A 20,380-nucleotide genomic window follows, 5' to 3' on the forward strand; every position below is an offset into this window, starting at 1 on the left:
GCAGACTTCATAATTCTAGCCCCTAGAATTGTGAGACAATAAATTTATGTCGTTTTAAACTACCCAATCTGTGGCACTTTGTTACCACATCCCTAGGAAACAAAAATAATCCTCTTTTCACAGACAAGGAAACTCAGGGCTAGAGAGTAAGATCACACAACTCATAGGTAAAGGAAACCATTTTTGGATTCAAAGCACAACATTTTCTATTGGGACACGTTGTCTCTTTCCATGTTTCCTTCACACACTGTTCACTCCAGCCATGCTCTTCAAATAACCCTTCCTCAAACATGCCAGGCATGGACCCTCTTTATCTTTGGTCATAGGGAAAAAATATATATTTATTGACTTGCTCCCCCATGCCAGGCATCTCACTAGGCAATTTTCATATGCAATGTTCTCTCAGTCTTGCATATGAAATGAATTTTCTGCCATTTTTCCTGCATGAAAATCCTTATTCTTCAACTGCCAAGTCAAATTCTCCAAATCCATCAAGTTTTCCATCTATGTTATCAGAATTATTTTTTTGTTTATTTCTGTTGATCTCTAATTATTTATTATTCCATTTATGTCTAATTTTTGTTTGTAGGTGATGCACAGTCTGTAGCAATCTGTCAATTTCACTGAATTTTAAGATCTTTAGAGACAGGGTCAGAAATGTAATAGCCCTTTAAGGAACCACAGATGAAGTCACTAGAATTTTTACTTAGACTACACAATCTGAAATGTAGCTTTTCCTGATTTACATATGCCATATGCAATCTTCGTCCTATTTTCCAAGGCAAAAATTGATCAGCAGGCTGTTAAGAACAGAAGAAAGAGGGAAAACTTCCCTGATGATATATAAGGCCTGAACGTTTATTAGTTTTTGTTATTGTTTTTGCGTTTAAATTGATTCTCCATTTACTGCACTGTTGACCTCTATTCCTCAATCTTATACCTTCTGTTCAATATGAAATTTCACTGAGTATTAGATATCCAAAACTGAGAGCTCACTCAGTTGCAACACTCAATAAAATGGTGAGATAAAAGCTTAAACTTTTATGAAATAAAAGTCAAAAGTTGTATTTTAGAACATGGTTTCAGAAAATAATAATAACAATATAGGAAATCAAAGGAAAATCAAAATCTGAATTGATTTAGTTAAAATTGTATTGAAGCAATTTGTTTTTGGCAATATTGTTCCCTCTGAAGAAATTGTGGGAGGCCGGTATTAGGTCATTCTTGCATTGCTATAAAGAAATAACTGAAACTGGGTGATTTATAAAGAAAAGACGTTTAATTGGCTCAAGGTGCTACAGGCTGTACAGGAAGCATAGTCCTGGCATCTGCTTGGCTTCTGATGAGGCTTCAGGAAGCTTATAATCATGGTGCAAGGCAAAGGGAGAGAAGGTGTCTCACATGGCAGAAGCGGAAGCAAGAAAGAGAGGGCGGGGGAGGGGATGTCTCATTTCACTACCACCAGATCATGTAAGAACCCACACGTATTGCAAAGACAGCACCCAGCCAAGAGGGATCCACCCCGTGACTCAAACGCCTCCCACAAGACCCCACCTCCAATAGTAGGGATTATAATTCAACATGAGATTTGGGCAGGGATAAATATCCAAACTATATCAGAGAGTCTTCATAATTTGAATTCTGTAAATTTCATTTCTTGTTCATAATTTTTCCGTAAAATTTATGCTAAAAAAAAATTCTTAATACCCACATACACTTAACACATTAGGCCAGTGGCTGGCACAAACCATGACTTATCATATTAAGCCGAATCAGGCTGATCTCACTGCTGCTTCAAGGTACCCATATAATGCAGCAGAACTACTGCACATTGCAGATGAGCTAGTCTCTGCGGCGCTCACCATGCAGGTTCCCAGAACCGGGAAAATCCTTTTGCTGTAGAACAATTTGCATTACAAAAAGATGCTAATACCTAAAGCCTAAATGGAACTGAAATGCTTACCTTTAAGCCAGGCTATGCCTTTGTAGACATAGGGTTATTTTAACTCCTGTAGCATCTTTCTTCAGAATAATGAGGAACTTGACAAAGAATATAATTTCATGACTGGTATGCAATAATAATCAAGATAAAGTTTAAATGACAGGCAGAAGGTATATAGCTAGGAGTGCTGCCCAATGCCTACCCCAGAGGAAATCAGAGTGGCTCTTTGAGTCAAAGGATGTGAAGTTTCTTTTACCCAAGACCTTTCTGTTTTCCTTCAGTTTGGTTTAACAGAATTATGAGGGGGAGGGGGGGAAATATGAGAGGAAGTTAAACACTCACTATAAATGTTTATGCTTATGCAGGTCAGTGTCACCAAGTAGGTTGCAAAGTCTTAGAAGGGAAACTTGTTTTCATTACCTTTATGTGTCTGTAACACTTAGCATAATGTATGAGCAATGGTAGGGTGCTCAGGGAATGCATGGATTTTTCTACCCAAATTTTCCTTTTACCATATTTGTTCATGTGCTTCTTCAACTATATGTTCATGTAATTTTACTTAAATTTTGTTTTGCTTTGGTAATTGAGTAACTAATTAAAACAAAGTATGGTGAATTGGAGTTTAATTATCCTTGTGGTATATTTTAATATCTTCTTAACATAATAATAGTATAATGACAGTTAAGAAAGTGAAACCATCTGGAAAAAGAAGATGGGGTTAATATGTCACAAAAGTATATAATAAAAATTGATTTTCTTATGGGAGTATGTAATATTTGCAAGGAATTATTTGCAAGGACTGAGTAGAGTGTAAATGTTGAAAAAATGTATTTTTGGTTATTACTCTTTCTGCTGTCTTTAATACAATTGATGCTTCTGAACATTTCTTCTTCTATCATGTTGCAAGTACTGAGTTCTTTTCAGTATATATTTATAGCCTCTTCCAATGTTTTTTGCTATTTTAGAATGATAGTGGTACCAGGCAATATATTAACTCTCTTAGTTCAATCCCATTTCATATTTCCCCATTAATCTTGTTCAGGATTTCTGTCAGGATCTTCTCAAATGCATTGTGATAAAGCAGGATTCATATCACTGCTTACAAAACTTCATTTGGAATTACAGTTATTTGTTGGCAGATTCATGTATGTCTCCCAGCGGATTTAACCAGAGCTAGTTTTGACTTATGGAACACAGCTTGAATTACAGAAGCCACTATTTACAGACCGAAAAGGTGGATTTCTTTTTTTTTTTTTTTTTTTTTCTTCTCTTGTCATAAACATCCAATTTCTTCTACAAGAACAGGCAAGAATTCTGTGGTTAGGTTCTCGTGAAAAAAAAATAAGGTAATAAGTCAAAAAGAGAAGAAAAAATACAGAAAATGGGGGAAAAAAGCTGGATAAGAGGCTTGAAGAACTGCTGATGGGAACTCAAGAAAGCAGGTGGTGGAAAGGACATTTTGCAGAATCGAGTGGATACAACTGATGAAAAGAGTGGTATAGCACTCTCCCAAGATATTGTGGTTACTGCTATCTTATTTGAAACATAATAAATAAATCTAAAATTAAATGTTTGTAAGTCTTGGCATAATGAACAAAGTATAATAAGATCTATGATATTGCAATGGGGACTGACAGTGGAGTTGGATGCCCCAGATAATTATTGACTTCTACATGGTTTAAATGTAAAGGACATTTTTGAGATGGGATTTTTTATTATTTTAATTAATGCATGCTTCATGGACTGAATTGTATCCCCCTCCAAATTCATATATTGTAACCCTAACCCCCCTGTACATAAGAATATAACTGTATTTGGAGATGATCCTTTCAAGATAAGATTAAGGTAAATTAAGCCATTAGTGTGGGCCCTAATCCAATTTGACTGATGTCCTTATACAAAGGGAATTTGGACATACAGAGACACCAGTGGTGTGTGTGCACGAAGAAGAGACCATGTGAGGATTCAGAGAGAAGGTGGCCATCTGCTAGCCAAGGAGAGAGGCCCCAGAAGAAACCAAACCTGCTGACAGCCTGATATTGGACTTCTAATCTCCAGAACTGTGAAAAAGAAATCTCTGCTGTTTAAGTCATCCAGGCTATGGTGTTTTGTTATGGCAGCCTTAGCAGACCAATATAGTAGGCATATAGTTTTAAAAGTCAAACAGTTCAGCTAGGCTTAAGAACATCCCACAGCCTCTGGTTCCACCCCCTGTTCATCCCAGTTCTCACCCTCAATCACTTTCAGCTGTTTTAGTTGTTTCTTATGGTGTATACTTCCTTATTCTCAAATAGCATTTTATACTATTTCTTAATTTTTTATTAAACAATATCTGACTTCCTACTATGGAAGATGAAGATGTAGCTCCCCAACAGCTTATTCCACTATTACAAAACACACCCACCTATGCGTGTTGCTTCCCCAATATTCACAATAGAGTTGCATCACAATATTTGGTGTTCTCATTTCTATGCCTCTTTAAATATTATTTATAGTTGAGCCATGTAGAACAGTGTGATTATATTTGTACCATATATTGTTCTCCCTGGAGTTAATAATTGCCTCACAGAATGTGCATAAATAGCTTTGTGCAGTGGCAGTATCATAGCCAGTGAGGTTTATCTGAAGCACGATTATTACTAATTGAAAACAGAGTGTGCATAAATAACAAGTCAGTTATTCCTCTAGGAAGATCTCCCAAGAAATCAAGGGTAGCCTTATCTTTGAAATATCTCCGCAATCATCTGTGGGGTACATAATCTACAGCTGGAGATACTTGAGGCTTTTCATTTTGTGACCAGTATAAGATGGCAGATGTGTTGCCATGGCCAGTATAATGATGCCTCCAGGGAGCAATGGTGGTCATCCAGGAGATACAGACTTGATCAGACTTTGATTCCAGTCAGTCTCATCAAAGAATGATCTTCTCTCCATTGTTAGTCACTAAAGCCAGTGAGCAACTCAGAAACTTCAATCAACAGCCACAATTTGTTTACCCTATTTATGGTCTCAAAGATGGATAACATTACTCTTCCAGTCTGTAGTTTTCCAAGTGTCAAACCAAAAAGCTAGGCCAATGGAAATCACCCAAGAATCAGTAGAACTGTAACAAGATGTATCAAGGGGAATATTGGCCAAGACTATGAGAACAGCCTTGAGTTCTGCCCACTGAGCCAAGTGGCCACATTCAGTTTTGATGTTGCATGACTGGCACTTCACATGTACAGCTGCAGCAGTCCAGGGGACATCATTGGATTTCTGCCCAGCTGAAATATTATTGAGCCAGGCCTAGGCATTTATGAGAACTGCTGTGAACTGGGCATCCTGCTGAGCCAGCGATGTGGTTCAGGCAATGGAGTGTCTCCTTTTTACGTAAAGCTGAGATGCTGCTGGGTTCAGGCCAGCTACCTTCTTGAATAAACATTTCTATCTAACAATTGAGGCTTGCTGGACTTTTCCACCTTTTAACACAATTGAGTCCAAGTTGACTTACCCCAAAATGGAGATGTTAGGCCAGCCACAAGGCTTCTATGCCTCAGACATTCAGTTTCAACAAGAATACAGTAATTTACAAAAGCATGTACCTGGTATCTGCATCTAAGATACAAAGAATTCCATACCCCTTAGGGGTGCCTCAATGAAGGCTGTCTCCCTTTGCCAGAGGATCCAATTGGCAAAATCATCAGTAGCAGTCATTTAGCTCAAGGGGTCGTTAGGTTGGGAGACACATTAAAGGTACTAACACCTCTCTCTTTGTGGCTCTTCTGAATTGGGAGATCCCTTATGGTATTTAAGAACATTCCTAGTACAGGCATACAATACCAATTATATATTCTGCGTGGAAGCCGCAAAAATAGTACATTAAATTCTCCCAAAGAAACTGACTCACAGCACCACTTTAGCTTCCCTTTCCATGGTGAATTCCATCCAAACCCCATAGTTGAATTTGGATGTCCCCTCTCCTAAGCAGGACCAGATGAGCTGGTGGGCCCCGTATCCAACAAAGCCTTAAACATTTGATTCCCTTGCCTCCCTAGCAAACTCAGATGTGTGTGTATAACCTTCAGTTCCCCTTGAGGACAAGCTGGCTTCAGCCCTGCCCCTAAACATCTTTCTCCTTAAAGCAGCTGAAATTGGGGTAGCATGGGATGGAGGGGATATGGAGTAGGGAGAGAGGGGTTGCAGGGAGAAAGGGGTCCTATGCCATGAAAACAAGGCATTGCTTCACTTTTCATTTCAATCTATGCAGCCACTAGACTTGTAGACTTCTTTGGGTCAGTTTCTCATTCACCATGGGACACCTGCATCTGCATTACAAGCCAAATCCAGGGCAGTAAGAGCCTAAAAACTAGTCAATGCCTCATCTATGGTTTTCAATTGGAGCTTGTCTGTCTTAGGGATAACTATCCAAGAGGGCCAAAGCTTCCATATAGCAGCCAATATTCACTGCAAAAATATTCTTAGATGTTTTATTGTCTTCTCTGAATGGATCCAGGTTTGTCATGATAGATTGCAGGAGAAGCTGAGCCTTTAGATGGTGTTGCTGTTGACATTCATCTTTAACAAGAATTTCATGCTTCTCTTATTTTCCAAGCAAATCAGACTAAATTCTTACAATTATTTGGTTTTGGAAGTAACATATTTCTCTCCTTTCTCACTCAGTGAGGGTATGCGTGGAACTGTTTTCTGATAGGGAAAAACCTCTGCCTACCCAGAATTCATCTTCATAATACTTTTTACAGTTGGGCAGACCTGAGATTGAACACCAAATTATCAAGGAAGTCTCCTGTGTGAAACAGAGTTAACAACTAAGGCACTATATTGGCAGCTGTTTTTGATCCTATTTCCTATTCTTTGGTCAGCAACCACCACCCCAATTCCTTCTCATTAATAGGCAATAAAGTGGAGAACCTTGTATAGCCTGGTTGATATATAGTTTAGTCAACATCTTTGTTATTGATACCTATGGATGTTTTTCCCAAATTCTATTAATCAACTTATGAGACCTTCATCCTTCCTCATCCAGAAAGTCCTACCTCTCACCATTCCAGCAACATTGCCAAATTGTCAAGAACTTTTATGGATATGAGACTTTACACTACTGACAAGCTAACAAGTTATCCTGGCTCGTGCTCTAAATCATAAAGTGAAAATGGTTTCCAGGCTTGGAGAATTCCATAGTTTCTACTTGAAACCTGAGCAGTTTCCAAAAGTATTTATTCAGACTAAGAATGAAGAAAATATTGTCAACGTAAAATAATATTTGTTATATATGATACAATATCAATATCAGTGACATTACTTTAGTGGAGATTTGTAAATTATGTTGCTGATTCATTACTATTAAGCAGAATAGAAAATATTTAGAAGGAAAAAACAGTAAATTGGAGGAATAACCTGAAGTTGAATTTCTATTTCAAAAAATTTTCTCATGTTAAATAAACTTATCTTAAAATAAATCTTCATTTTGGAGTTTTACTAAAATGTTCTATAATTTTATTTTACAGTCAGAGGATGATAGAAAAGAGAATGGTGTGGATATTCTGGTACCACCATCGTTCATAAAAGGAAAAGATAATGAGATCTAAAAAAAACTGTCAAAATTTTCTTCCATTCATCAGTGCTGCAGAGCTAGAGAAGAAATAGAGCTACGCAGTATAACTGCTGATTATTTTATGATTTCATCACCAAAAGAACAGAAGAGAAATTAATGGGGATACCAAATAGGGAAAATACACATTTATTACATCTCCTTACATTTTATTATACTGTATAAATATTTTTAAATCAACAACTTCTGGTTAAGTCAATAGACTATGAACTAAATTTGCTTTTTTATGTATGCCAGGATAAAATAATTAATCAGATTCTGCCAAAAACTTGACATGTTTCTGGTATAAAGTAGGGTTTTAGTGCACAATATTTAAAAACCATGTGGCAAGCACTTTTTATATGTAATGCTTTGTTAAGATACTATCAGTGGGAACGGGGCAGCTTTTTCAGTAGAATTTTTATTGCCATACTATTTTTAGTCATTAAAGATAGGTCCACAAGATCTTATTCCAATCTGACAACTGACATCACAAATGTGAATTAAATCAGTTTAGTCGTTTTTAAATGCAGCTGAAGGGGAACAGTTCTGGATATTTCAAACATATTACTGTTTCTCTTTCACAAAATTTAATTTGTTTCTTAACTGAACTAGTGCCTCTGGGCGTTTGTAGAGGGAAAATAAAACCTCCAAGACTGTTTTGTTCTGTATAAAAGCCACTGTGCTCAGAATGAACCCAGAAAGACATTTAAAGGTGAACAAATGACATACGAGCATACATTTCTTATGATGCAGTAGAAACTGTAGTTGGCACACTAACCATCACTACCCCTGTATGTGGTGTGTACCCAGATAATTGCATATGTTGGAAATGCTACCGAGGCAACATTGGCAGTTCCTACCTGAGACAGCTAATACAGGGTATTATCTGAGACTGCCAACATGGATGAAAATTATACTTTGGAAAGTTTGCACTTAGTCACAATACAAAATGAGGACAGATTTAAACATGACATTTTGCCAGTCAGGAGACTTTCTAGAAGATGAAAGACTGGTGAAATAAATCCCAGTGTTTTCATAAAAAGAAATAAAATAAAAGAGTATGAGACTTTCAGAATTTCACTCTTTGTGAGGTCTGGCATCTGATTTTCCATACATGGTGTAACAAAATTTTCAGGAGGCAGTAATACAATTACTGGGAAATGGGTTATCTGAAATCCTCATAGCCTTATATCTTTGAGGACTACTTCTTGTTCCAGGGGTGTCCCAAGATATAATTTTTGACATGAGTTTCCTATGTTCAGCTACTTAAAACACTCCAAATGTTCAGAGACAATTTTCAGCCTTACCAGAAAGAATGGCTTGCTGATATTAAAAATTAAAAACTTGAAAATGGAGAGGATAGAGTTCCCAGTATTCCCAGACAGACTTGCAACAGGCAAAGGGGTTGGTTATAGAATCATCTAACAATAACAGCTGCTATTTATTGTGTGCTATACCCAGTGATGTACACACAAACATACACACACACACAGACTGATAATCTCTAATTCTCAGCAGATCCTATTATAATCCTTTTACAGATGAGAATAATGAGGCTCATTAAGACTTAGTAATTTGCAGAAGACCATCTAATCCGTAAGGCAGAGAGCCTTGAACTGAGGGTATGCCTAAAATGAGGAAATGAAACATCATGTCCCTTCTGAGTGAACACCCCAACTTCCTGGCAAAGCAAGAGCAATGACTAGCTCTTTAGCAGGAGTTACGTGGAGTCAAGAAAAGAAGTGCCTCCTAACGCTTCATCTTCTTACTCAGCCAGTCTGCCACCAATTGAGGAGACTTCAGCGGATGGCTGTGGAATGATTTTAATTACTACCCTATCTGCCACTGACAAAAGCGGCAAGGACTGCTAGCTTCCAGGAACAGCCATTGCAATTGTGTTTGTGGGAAGTGAAGGGACTTTGCCAGGAAGTTTAAATTTAAACATGATCAACTACTCACAGAGAGTTAGTCCTAGTGCCCGCGGGACCACTTAAAGTGGCCCAGCTATAAGAAGACATATTCCCCCACACTGTGTCGACATATATTCACAGAGGTGCTGATACCTGTTTGGGGAGAGGTTTGCAGAAAGGGAGAAATGCATGTGATCCACTGGGACTGGTTTCACTTTCTGTAGATGACAGAAGTTGAAGAGAGAGAAGCAGAAAGCTATTTTATCCATATATAAGTTTAAAATTATAGACTCAAGGAAAGACAGACATAGGGAGTGCTGAGTTGGGGAGGCATGTGAATGAACGTGAATTGGAGAAGGAGAAAATGTGCAGAAGAGAGGTGGAAAAGTAAAAAAATAGAAGCCTGCAGAAAATTATTTTGATGACTATAAAACAAAACTAACAGACTGATAGACCTGGCTAAAACCAAAAGCAGTGCATAAATCTGATATTGAAAGGATTGAAAGGACATTTTCAAAATACTACTTTGATTCTCTATTACCTGCTGCTTGAAACTCAAACTCCTTAGCTTAACATCGAAGATCTTCCAGTGCTCTTGACAATTCACCATTCTGTATGCTGAGAATTTCACTAGTAAGTTTTCTAAATGGGCAGTGAGGTGACAGACTTGTGTTTTAGAAATATCACTGACAGCATTATGGATTATTGATGGAATAAAATAGGAACCATAGACAGGGTGACTATTTGGGAAACTAGTGCAGTGGCTTAGTCTCAAAGATGATGAGGATATGAACTAAAATAGTGAAAGTGGACGTGGGAATTGTGCTGGACTTGGATTTCAAAATACCAACTAAAATTTATTCAAGTTTATTCAAATACAGAATATTTTGTCTCAAGGCTATTTATGTAGAACCTGGAGGCTCCACTTAAGATAAAGACTTGGGAGGAGAAAGACAGACTTTTCTCTGCTGGCTGGCTCATAGACCCCATAGAGTTGATGGTGGCACTAGCCATTTAGATGATAAGCTAGATCTCTGCAGATTTTCTGGTCTTACACACAGGTGAGCAGATAGTAGGTGGTCTATTTATGAAATTTCAAAGTGGAAGAAATGTTTGAAGCTTCTCAGTCATGGGTTCTATTCCTTGCTTGAAGTTTTATCTACTCAATTGCACATAGCCATAACACATAAAAGGACAGGCAGAGGCATGGCTTAAGAGACTTATTCTCCACCCAGGCAAAGGGCCTGTTTGACTCATCTCTGGGGCCTTCCTTTCCACTTTTCTATTGTTTCTCCCACTGCCTTAACAGATAGTTTTGCTGAATATTACAGAGAATTATTTTGAAAACCATTTCAACCAAAAGTGTACATGTCACTTTTAGCTAGTGATCTTATCTGTCTTTATCTTAGACTCCTAAGAGAGGTGAATATAAATACACCAATGTAAATACACACACACACACACACTTTTTTATTTATCTATCAACCATGCCAAATGTGGTAACTTTAAAAAGCATTTATTATTTCTAATGACTTTTTGTGATGACTTGACTCAGCTGAGCAGTTCTGTTCCTGTAATGATGGCTGGGTTTATAGTCATTTGGGTACTTGACTGGGATAGAATGTCCAAGATGGTTCATTCATATGACTGGCAAGTTGGTGTCAGCTCTCAGCTGGTATCTCCACTGGGTCTATTAACCAATATTCCTTTTTTCTCCTCCTTGTGGCTTTCTTAAACCATGACATCTAGGTTCCAAGAAGGAATGTTTCAAAGGATAAGTTCCAGTATGCAAGCACTTAGCAAATTTTCAATTGCATCTCTCTTAGCTCCACCTCATTGGTCAAGACTAGCCACAAGGCCCAGTGCAGATTAAGGGAAAAGGAAATAAGCTCCACCTCATGGCATCAGGATTAGCATGAGCATATGGGAAAAGGACACTGTTGGGGGCTATCTTTGGAGACGCCTTACTAAATACACACACCACACTCATTTGTATGCAGTGTTAAAATGTGCATTTAAAACGAATACAAAAATCCTTCCTGTGTTACAATATTCATACATAACAATCCATGCTCAGAATATTGCCCCCGTACTCATCAAGTAAAGGGAGAAACATTATAGTGTCATGGGTATTAAAGTGAGTGCCTCTGATAAATTGTGAATTGTCCACAGACTCTTCTGTATTGTAGGGAATCAAGGAATGAGCAACCATTGAGATAGGGGAGCAAGTGGTGGAGCTTTTGGGAGGGTTGCAATGATTGGCTCTGCAGGTTATGCTCCACATAGCATTGGCTTCTTTCTGAGATGCCATTGTATGAATGACACCCTTCAGAGTTGTGCAGTGCAAAAACATCTACCATATCCCTGGCTCTGTACTTTCTAAATTGGGACACTGAGTAAATAGCAATGTAAAACTCAGGAGAAGTAAGCATAGCAGGGAAGACAGTGAATTCCACTTTGGATATGCCGGATTGGAGGGGCGTGTGCAACTTCCAGACTTAGGTATGTGAGGGATAGTAGGATAGGAAATTTTGATTTGGAGCCCAGTAAGGCCGGGGAATCAATGAAATCATCAAAGCAAAACAGATTTGGGAAGAAGAAGAGCCTGAAACAATAACCCTGCAATGTATGCAGCAGAAAAGTGGGATCTAGTAGAGCATTCTGAGAAAGAGCAGTCAGAAAGCCACAGCAACTTGACATATATCTGCTGGAAAGAGACAGAGCAGTAAAAGCTATTTCCTTAAAATGAATGCAAAGATGTCTACTTAACACAGGGGTGATTAACTTTCTATTACTGTCTTTACACAAGCTCTCTGAGGGTCTCCCAGAGAGAAGGTGTTAATGGATGGAAAAGCTGCTTTTTCCTTCTCACTTTTCCCCTGCTGTGGAGCATCTACGATAACCTTAAATAATGATTAAGTTTGCCTTGTGTAGTGCTTTACAGTTTACAGAGCATGTTCACTTACTTTATCTAATTTGTTCTCTACTGCAACCCTCTGAAGTACGCAGGGCTGGTATTAGTATCTTCATTTTACAGATGAGCAAACTGAAGCCGAGAGAAGTGATTATTCCAGAGTGGAACTGTCCTCTGACTCCCAATTCAGTTCTGTTTCCACTGAGCCGCTCAATTATATTAAAGATCAAGTCCTTGCTTTTCATTTGTCCATGGAGATACCTAGGTTATCTAAATTTTAAGGAGTTTTCTGTCTTAAAGTTTCTTCTCAGCCTTAGCAGAGAAGATGTGGCAGAAGCTGGGACTCAAGGGTGGCTGACATTGCCCTTCATCATTTTTTGTGACTGTATTCCAACCCTCCTCATTCTGGGATACGGCTTTCAGAATATATGTTATTTTTTTCTCAAACAATGAAGAAAGGTAATTGGTGATCTCTGCCTTGAGTAATGCTATTGAACAAATCTTACAAGTATGAAATTGAACATGCTTTTTTATTGATAGACACATCTCTCGTTATCTTTTAAATCCCAAATTTATGTCATTGTAAATCATATATTTTTTTAATTTATCATTACTGTTTCCTTCAAATTCCTACATCTTTTGGCAACCCCCTCTTTCAGCACTCCCTTATCAGAGTTTTATTCTGAGAGCTACCACTTCTTCACGCTGTATTTCTATTCAGTTTTCCTTTCTTGTCACGCATACAACAGATCTTTACTGGATGCTTACCAGGTGTGAGAAACCATATAAGTTTTTGGGTTATGATAGGGTTATTATCCAAAAATACCAGTGCTAATATTTGATGAACATTATTTCACCTATCTCCCTCCCTCTCTGTCTCATATGTACACATGTAGATATAAGCACATTCTTATTCTGTATCTCAGTCCTTCCATTTCTTTGTAACATCTAAATTATTCAACATAATTATTAACCTGATAAATCAATCTGTACAAATAAAATGGAAGATTTATAGATGATATAGATATAGATACAGACAGATATAGATGATAGGATGGAAATAATTCTGCAAAAGTGAGTTCAAAAAATAATGCTATTTTTATACATAAAATAAATAATTATTCTACCTGAATTTATTAGAAGAAAAGGAAACTGGAACAAAAAGTTAAGCAACTGATGCACTTCAAATAAATTCCAACAAAATATATTTCCCACAAGAATCCTTTACTATGAAGGAAAGAAAACTATAAATAACACTAAGAGGCCAGAGTCATTATAGTTGCTTTTGTTTTAGTCTTAACTACATGTTTCTATTTTTTAAAGTGCAGATTGGCTATGTGCTGTCAAAAGTGTGAATAGAGAGCCCTTACATTTTCTCCTACCTATCCACAACCACATTCCAGGCCTGTTACCTTATTATTTCTACATGTTCAATATATGTTATATTCATATTGTTTTTCTCTACTCATAGTTTCTGGCTGAGTCTTAACTGTTTATTTTAATGAAATCAGTGTTCACCAACAATCATTTTACTATGCCTTTCCAGAATACTTTATTTTAATTCATTTGCTTATTATTTGGATTATGTCAAGACAGTCAATGTAAAGGATGGTTGTTATAAAATGTGTTAATTGCTGTGACTTTAGAAATACACAAAATTATGTGCTTCCAGGGACATCCAAGAATAAGTTGTAATTAGATAAAACAAGAGAATGGGCAAAGGAGCTGACACAGTTCCAGAAGTTGTTCTCTTTATGTCTCCACACTAAAGTACATAGAGATACATAGAGAAAGATATCCCTACTCCATATCTCAATCCTTTCATCTCTTTTTAATGTCAAAATTACTGAAGATAATAAGTACTAATATGGTAAGCTAACCCTTGCAAGTATAATAGAAGCTCAATGAAAAGTATTTAAGGTCTTATAGGACTTGGATCCCAAATTATTGCATGCCATTCATACATCTGTCCCCATGCATTACAAAGCTAAATTCCATGCTAAAATCAGCCCAGACATTACATGAGTACAGCCTCACTAAACAGAGTGTCACTTGGCAGCATGCTGCTACGTTTTGACTCCACTAATTAAGTGTGTTTTTGGAGAACCATGCTAGCATTCTCTGTGGGAAGCATACTGGCATTTTAAGGATAAGAGGACAGAAAAGGTCTTAAGTGAATCAAAGAAGTTATGGAAAATGTGGCTTTCACCAGAAATATGCAATAAAACATAGAGTTATTTAAAGAAGCTTTCAGATGTAAGTATTACTGCCCTGCTACAAAAATATTTTTTTTTTTTTTCCCATCATGCTGTGTGGCATGAGCCAATAAGTTCAGTTCCCTGTGGGTTCAAGCAGACATCTAGGCCTAGAGCATGCCTGCAGCAAGTTGATGTACTAACAAAGAGAAAACCTATTTAGGCTGACTGTTTAAATGTCAGCCTGCTGCAAATAGTCTTCAATAAATTTTAACATCACCCTAGTAAATACAGTTCATTAGTATAGTGTATCTGATTCAAGAGTTTCAATCAATATATGTACAAGATCAGGGAGTAAGTAAGACTTTTGATTCTTTATATTTTGTTATAAATACAAAGTAAGCCCTACTTTTGAGAAATGTGAATATTAAGTTGAAATTCTGAAAGAGCTGAAATATGTTATTCTTTATTCATGTTTCTTGATGCTTATTCAATAATTTATTTTAATATTTTATTTAATGTTACTATTAAATTTTATAGTTAATTATTTAAAAATTGAAACTGTACAAAGAAAAAATGTATTATATTGCCAACTTGTAAGTAGATAATTTTCTTCATCAGTTAAAATATTCTATGACCAGATGCACAAAATGTGACTTATACATGAGTGGTACAACCATCGAATGGCATAGTCTTTACTAATACATTTATACAATATTATAAATTTTACAAAGGTCCAAATCTGTGAAAAGACAGCTAGATGTGATATGGTTTATATTCAAACTATACCATATCATGGTTTGCTGTCTTATCCTATATTATAATAAATAACAAATTAAGCTGTGAATGCAACAGTAGGCATAATCAAATGATGTTGAAATAACAGCCATGTACACCTAAGATGTGCAAAGCCATGGATTTTGTGTGTGTGTGTGTGTGTGTGTGTGTGTGTGTGTGTTTCTTTTTTTTTTCTTTTTATCATTTAAAGTCATGGATTCGTATTAAATGATTATCTCACTAAAATTTGTGATTCATTAGCAATTTGGCTAGGAGGATTAGCAGGTAATACATATTAAACTACATTATTCTTTCAGGGCTTCTAATCAACATGAAAAAGAGTGAAGGTCTTTTGAAAAAGCAGAGACTTCTGGTGTTAGTTAAGAGAGTGGTGTCATTAAAATGGAGAGCTAGAAATAAAGTGGGTCACAAGAAAATGAATCTAGCAGATATACACTAGTCATTTGAGAAATCTGGTTTAAAAAAGGAGAAAATAAGACAATAATTAATAGGATAAGAAAAAGAAAAAAGTTTATCATGATGAAGGGTCTTACAATGTTTGAGGATAAAAGTTAAAAGCTAATAAAGGAAGATTTGGAACATCATGGAGAAGGAGGAGATAAAAGTAATAACAAAAATGTATTGTGAATTAATAAAATTTCAGTTCACTAACTGCTTCCTTAGCTTTTCTCCAGTAAAGAGAGGCCCCTAAGCTGGTAGAAATAGGCTCTTAGAAAAAGGAAAGAAAATAATCATAGAAGCATGGGAATCTTAAAATATCAATTATCTTGTATTCCTTTCTGCCTTCTCCCATCAGACCTAAATCATAGAACAAGAGGAGAAGGAACAGGAAAGTACTGGGTGCTGACTTGCTCTACTTGACTCACTTATCTTGCTCGGGAGGCAAAAGGAGGGAAATAATATTGGCACCACCTTATTTAATTTCAATGTGAAGGCTATGTGTAGAGATGCTTTCATTTTGGGGTGGCTTACTTGAATTTTTTAGCCATTCCACTGGGTGATACAGTAATATGAGGAGCATAGCCTAGCTGATAGGTGGAGCTCTAATCCTTACCATCATGCCATCTGCCCTCTGTATATTCTTTTTGTCCCTGCCTGGACAGGGTTTCTTCCTTCTCTTAAGGACACTTTCCTCCCCTTAGGCTTCAACCTCAGCACACTTGTAGATAATACTATCTGTACCATCATATTAAGTAAATTCTCAAACTTTATTTTCCACAATAATCACATGGAGAGCTTGTAAGCTCCACATCCAAAGATTCTGATTCAATAAATCTGGTACAGAGCCCAGAGATGTTCTTTTTAACAAGCACACTAGGTGATTCTGATGTAGATGATTCAAAAACCACACTTTGAGAAATAGTCTTAAATGATATTGTGCAGGGATGAATTTACTATAGGTTTATATTTCTTCTAATATTGATAGCTTTGATTATATATTTAATGTGCATGCTAACCCAAACAACATTTTTATAGTAGTCTTGACCTAGCAGCAGGTATTAGTCCATTCTCACACTGCTATAAAGAAATACCCAAGACTGAGTAATTTACAAAGGAAGAGGTTTGATTGACTCACAGTTCTGCATGGCTGGGGAGGCCTCAGGAAACTTACAATCATGGCAGAAGGGGAAGCAGGCACATCTTACATGATGACAGGCAAGAGAGAGGAGCATTCGTGAAGGAGAAACTGTCAAACATGTATAAAACTATCAGATCACATTAGAACTCACTCACTATGAGAAGAATAGCATGAGGGAAAGAAGCAGCCTCATGATCCAATCACTTCCCACCCGATCCCTCCTTTGACACGTGGAGATAATGGGGATTACAATTCGAGATGAGATTTGGGTGGAGACAGAGCCAAACCCTATCACAGTAGGATGATCCAAGAGTTAAAATTAGTGCTTCCTCATTAGTGAGAATGTACCCACTACATCTTAGAACCACACAGAGTCTTTATGTGCTGGATCCAAGACCACAGCTGGAGTCAATGACACTGGAAAAAAAGGACGCATACCTGGTCCCTTCATTACTGAAGAAAGAATAAGGAGCACAGTGTGGATTCAAGTGTTCTGTGGTGCTGCAGATAAAGGAGGTAGATCTTTCCAGATGTTCTTCATTTTCTCAGTGAAGTGGAACAATGAAGCCAACTGCTGAAGGTGAGATTAGTACAGGAAGGGGGAGAGTAGATTTGGAAATCAGAAGGCAAAGGAGAAACACTGTGTGGAACTCAATGAGGATTTAATGAGGTTATTTCATACTACTATAAAAAGTAAGTTCTCTCAGTGTGAAGAATTTTTTTAAAACAAGAATTCCTGAATTTTGCATGATTTTTAAAAATTCTATTATTATATTTATTGTTTTCATCAATTAAGATAAAAATATTGAAAATATGAGTATTGGCATATTATAGTTACCAAATAAGAGCTATTATTGTGTCTTGTAGTGCTAGGAGAGAAAACATGACAGAATGAGGAATTCTATTTCTATTACACTTATCTTTCCAATACACTCCTAATGGAACTAAAGAGATAACACCCACTCTGCTACTCTTATTTGAACACACTTTATTTAGATAGGTTTCACAATTATTGACCTATTTTTGACTATTTTCAGATTTATACTAAGGTTTTGATCATTAAAATAAACTCTGATAAAAAGCCGATTACAATGCTCAATAAAAGAAGATAAAGGTAATAAAGAATTATTTAAGACTAGCATTATTTTCTAATAAAGATAAAGTCACCTAATCAAATAATTATGGTTCTCTTTCTGTAAGTTAAAATGTTTTGTTTTAAATTAAAACATGGAAATTCCATTTCTGCAAATTAAACAGTAACATCAGCCTTTTTCTACATGATGATGTAGCATGTGTGTTTTATTTCATTCTGTATAGAGTAATGGAGTTTCTTCTGCGGTGGGGCTTGCAGACCCAGCCCACTACTTTATAGTTAAACACATTATACTGTCATGGCTCCCAGGTAAATGCCTTACTGCAGAGTTCTGGTTCTGATCCTGCAGAATGATCTAAGGAAACTGTATTAAATTGTAAGTTTTAAAACAATTTGACCAACATTTGAAAAGTTATTCCAGGTAATATTACTATATTTGCAATTGCTCTTATTTCCTTTGATTAGTAGGTTAAAATTCCTAAGGACTTTTGTTTATTTTTTAAGCAATAAGTCTTTCTTTCCATAAATTGAACTAAAATTTTCTGCCATTATAAACTCTTGGACACTTTTCTCATAGACGGTATTTGAAATCTTCAATAACCAATTTACTACCAACAAAACTGGTTAGATTGGCTAAACAGATGCAGAAGAGCTGACACCCATTTGACTGTTAAAGGAGTCTAATCTGTCTGAGGCAGGATTGCTACCTCGCAAGTCAACTCAGGGAACTACTCCACTGAAGAAGATGCTGCCTGTCTCTTGGAGGCAGTATTAGTCACAGCAGAGTGACTAATGACACACTCTGAAACCTGACCACTCCGTGAAACTGGCATGCAAGCTCCTGCTAACACTGCTTACTTCTTTGAGAATTTCTCTGGATCTTACCACCCACTCTACTTCTTCAGCTTCCTCAGTGTCTTCATTGCCCTCCACCTGTTTAGAAGGAAAGGGCCCTCATCCTACCCCATCCATGCATGCACGGGCCCCCTCTAGCTTTCCTTCTACTGCCAAGACTAAGTTCCCTTCCTTTCTGACATTATGAAAACATACATTATACGACAGTTTCTATTAACTCTAGAAAATGAGGCAGGATATTGTTGCTGGACTTTCGCAGTAGTGCATCTGGAGCGCTCAAATTCCATGTAATACTTTCCACTTTGTATGGAAGTTTATGTACCTGTCATCTTTCTCGCTATTGAGTAGGATACCTCCTGCCTCTCTTGATGCAGTGTGAGCTGTTCATAGGCAGAGACCACTTTTACTCCTCTTTGCATGTCTAAATCCCTGATATGCCTTCCATTATATTTACTGAAATAATGAGCACCAAGGAAATACTATTCTCTCAATTCTCATTTCTATTCTGACAGCGACTTCCTTTTTTTTTTTTTTTTTTTTTTACCTTTTTTAGGTCGTGTAATCGCTATCTCATTTTATTTTGCTATAAAATGGAAAAACGTTATTCTTCCTTACAAAACACACATTTCTGTGTGATGTTTTATCAAAATCTTATACAAGCACAGCCAATAATTTCTAATAATTAATGGATTAAGGATTAAAAATAAGAACCCCAGCCCGTGAGCCGAGATCGCACCACCGCACTCCAGCCTGGGCGACAGAGCGAGACTCCATCTCAAAAAAAAAAAAAAAAAGAAGAACCTCAAATTACATACTTAATCATTAATAGTGGCTAATACTTAATTCTCATAATCGGCTTCCCTAGTTAATTCTCTAATTAATTATAATTAGCATTGTTATTATATTATAAAGAAATGTTTCCAAAGTATATTGTTAACCATAATAAACTTTTTCTATTATTTTATTAATTTTGTTCTTTTACAAAATTTTATTTATAGGTAAGGGAAAAGTAAGCTTAAGCCTACCTTATCTAAACTTTCTGCAAATGCTGAACTGGCTAAGTCTACAATAACTAGATCCTTCCAGATTGTTTATGTTATTACCAAAATGAAGTTATATTGTCTTATAAGTTTATATAAATCAAAATTATTTTAAAACAATTTGACTAATATTTGACAAGTTATAACTGATAATATTACTATATTTCAAACGATTCTGATTTCCTTTGACTATTATGTTAAAATCCATGAGGACTTTTACTCAGTTTTTAGGCCATACATTTTTCTTCTTATAAAGTGAACTAAATTTTTTGGTCATTATAAACCACTGGACACTTGGACACAAGCATTTTCTCACTGATGCTATATAAAATCTTCAGTAACCCATTTCTACCCACAATAAAGCAGGTAATACTGTCACCATAACACATTTATTCTTCTGCACTGGATGCATCTACATGATTTTCATTTAGAATTCTGAAACTGTCCCTCAAATTTGACAG

At 36.5% G+C, this 20,380-nt stretch overlaps 1 protein-coding gene and 1 pseudogene across 4 annotated transcripts in view; both read left to right on the plus strand.

Moving 5' to 3' along the window:
* Nucleotides 1–20,380, plus strand: part of GRIA4 (glutamate ionotropic receptor AMPA type subunit 4) — a 386,992-nt gene that overhangs the window by 224,541 nt on the left and 142,071 nt on the right. The gene's annotated exons all lie outside the window — the stretch shown is intronic.
* On the plus strand, nt 4,525–4,716 carry LOC115893825 (annotated as a pseudogene).

This window comes from Rhinopithecus roxellana, chromosome 15 (assembly GCF_007565055.1).
Source record: "Rhinopithecus roxellana isolate Shanxi Qingling chromosome 15, ASM756505v1, whole genome shotgun sequence".
NCBI classification, from domain to species: domain Eukaryota; kingdom Metazoa; phylum Chordata; class Mammalia; order Primates; family Cercopithecidae; genus Rhinopithecus; species Rhinopithecus roxellana.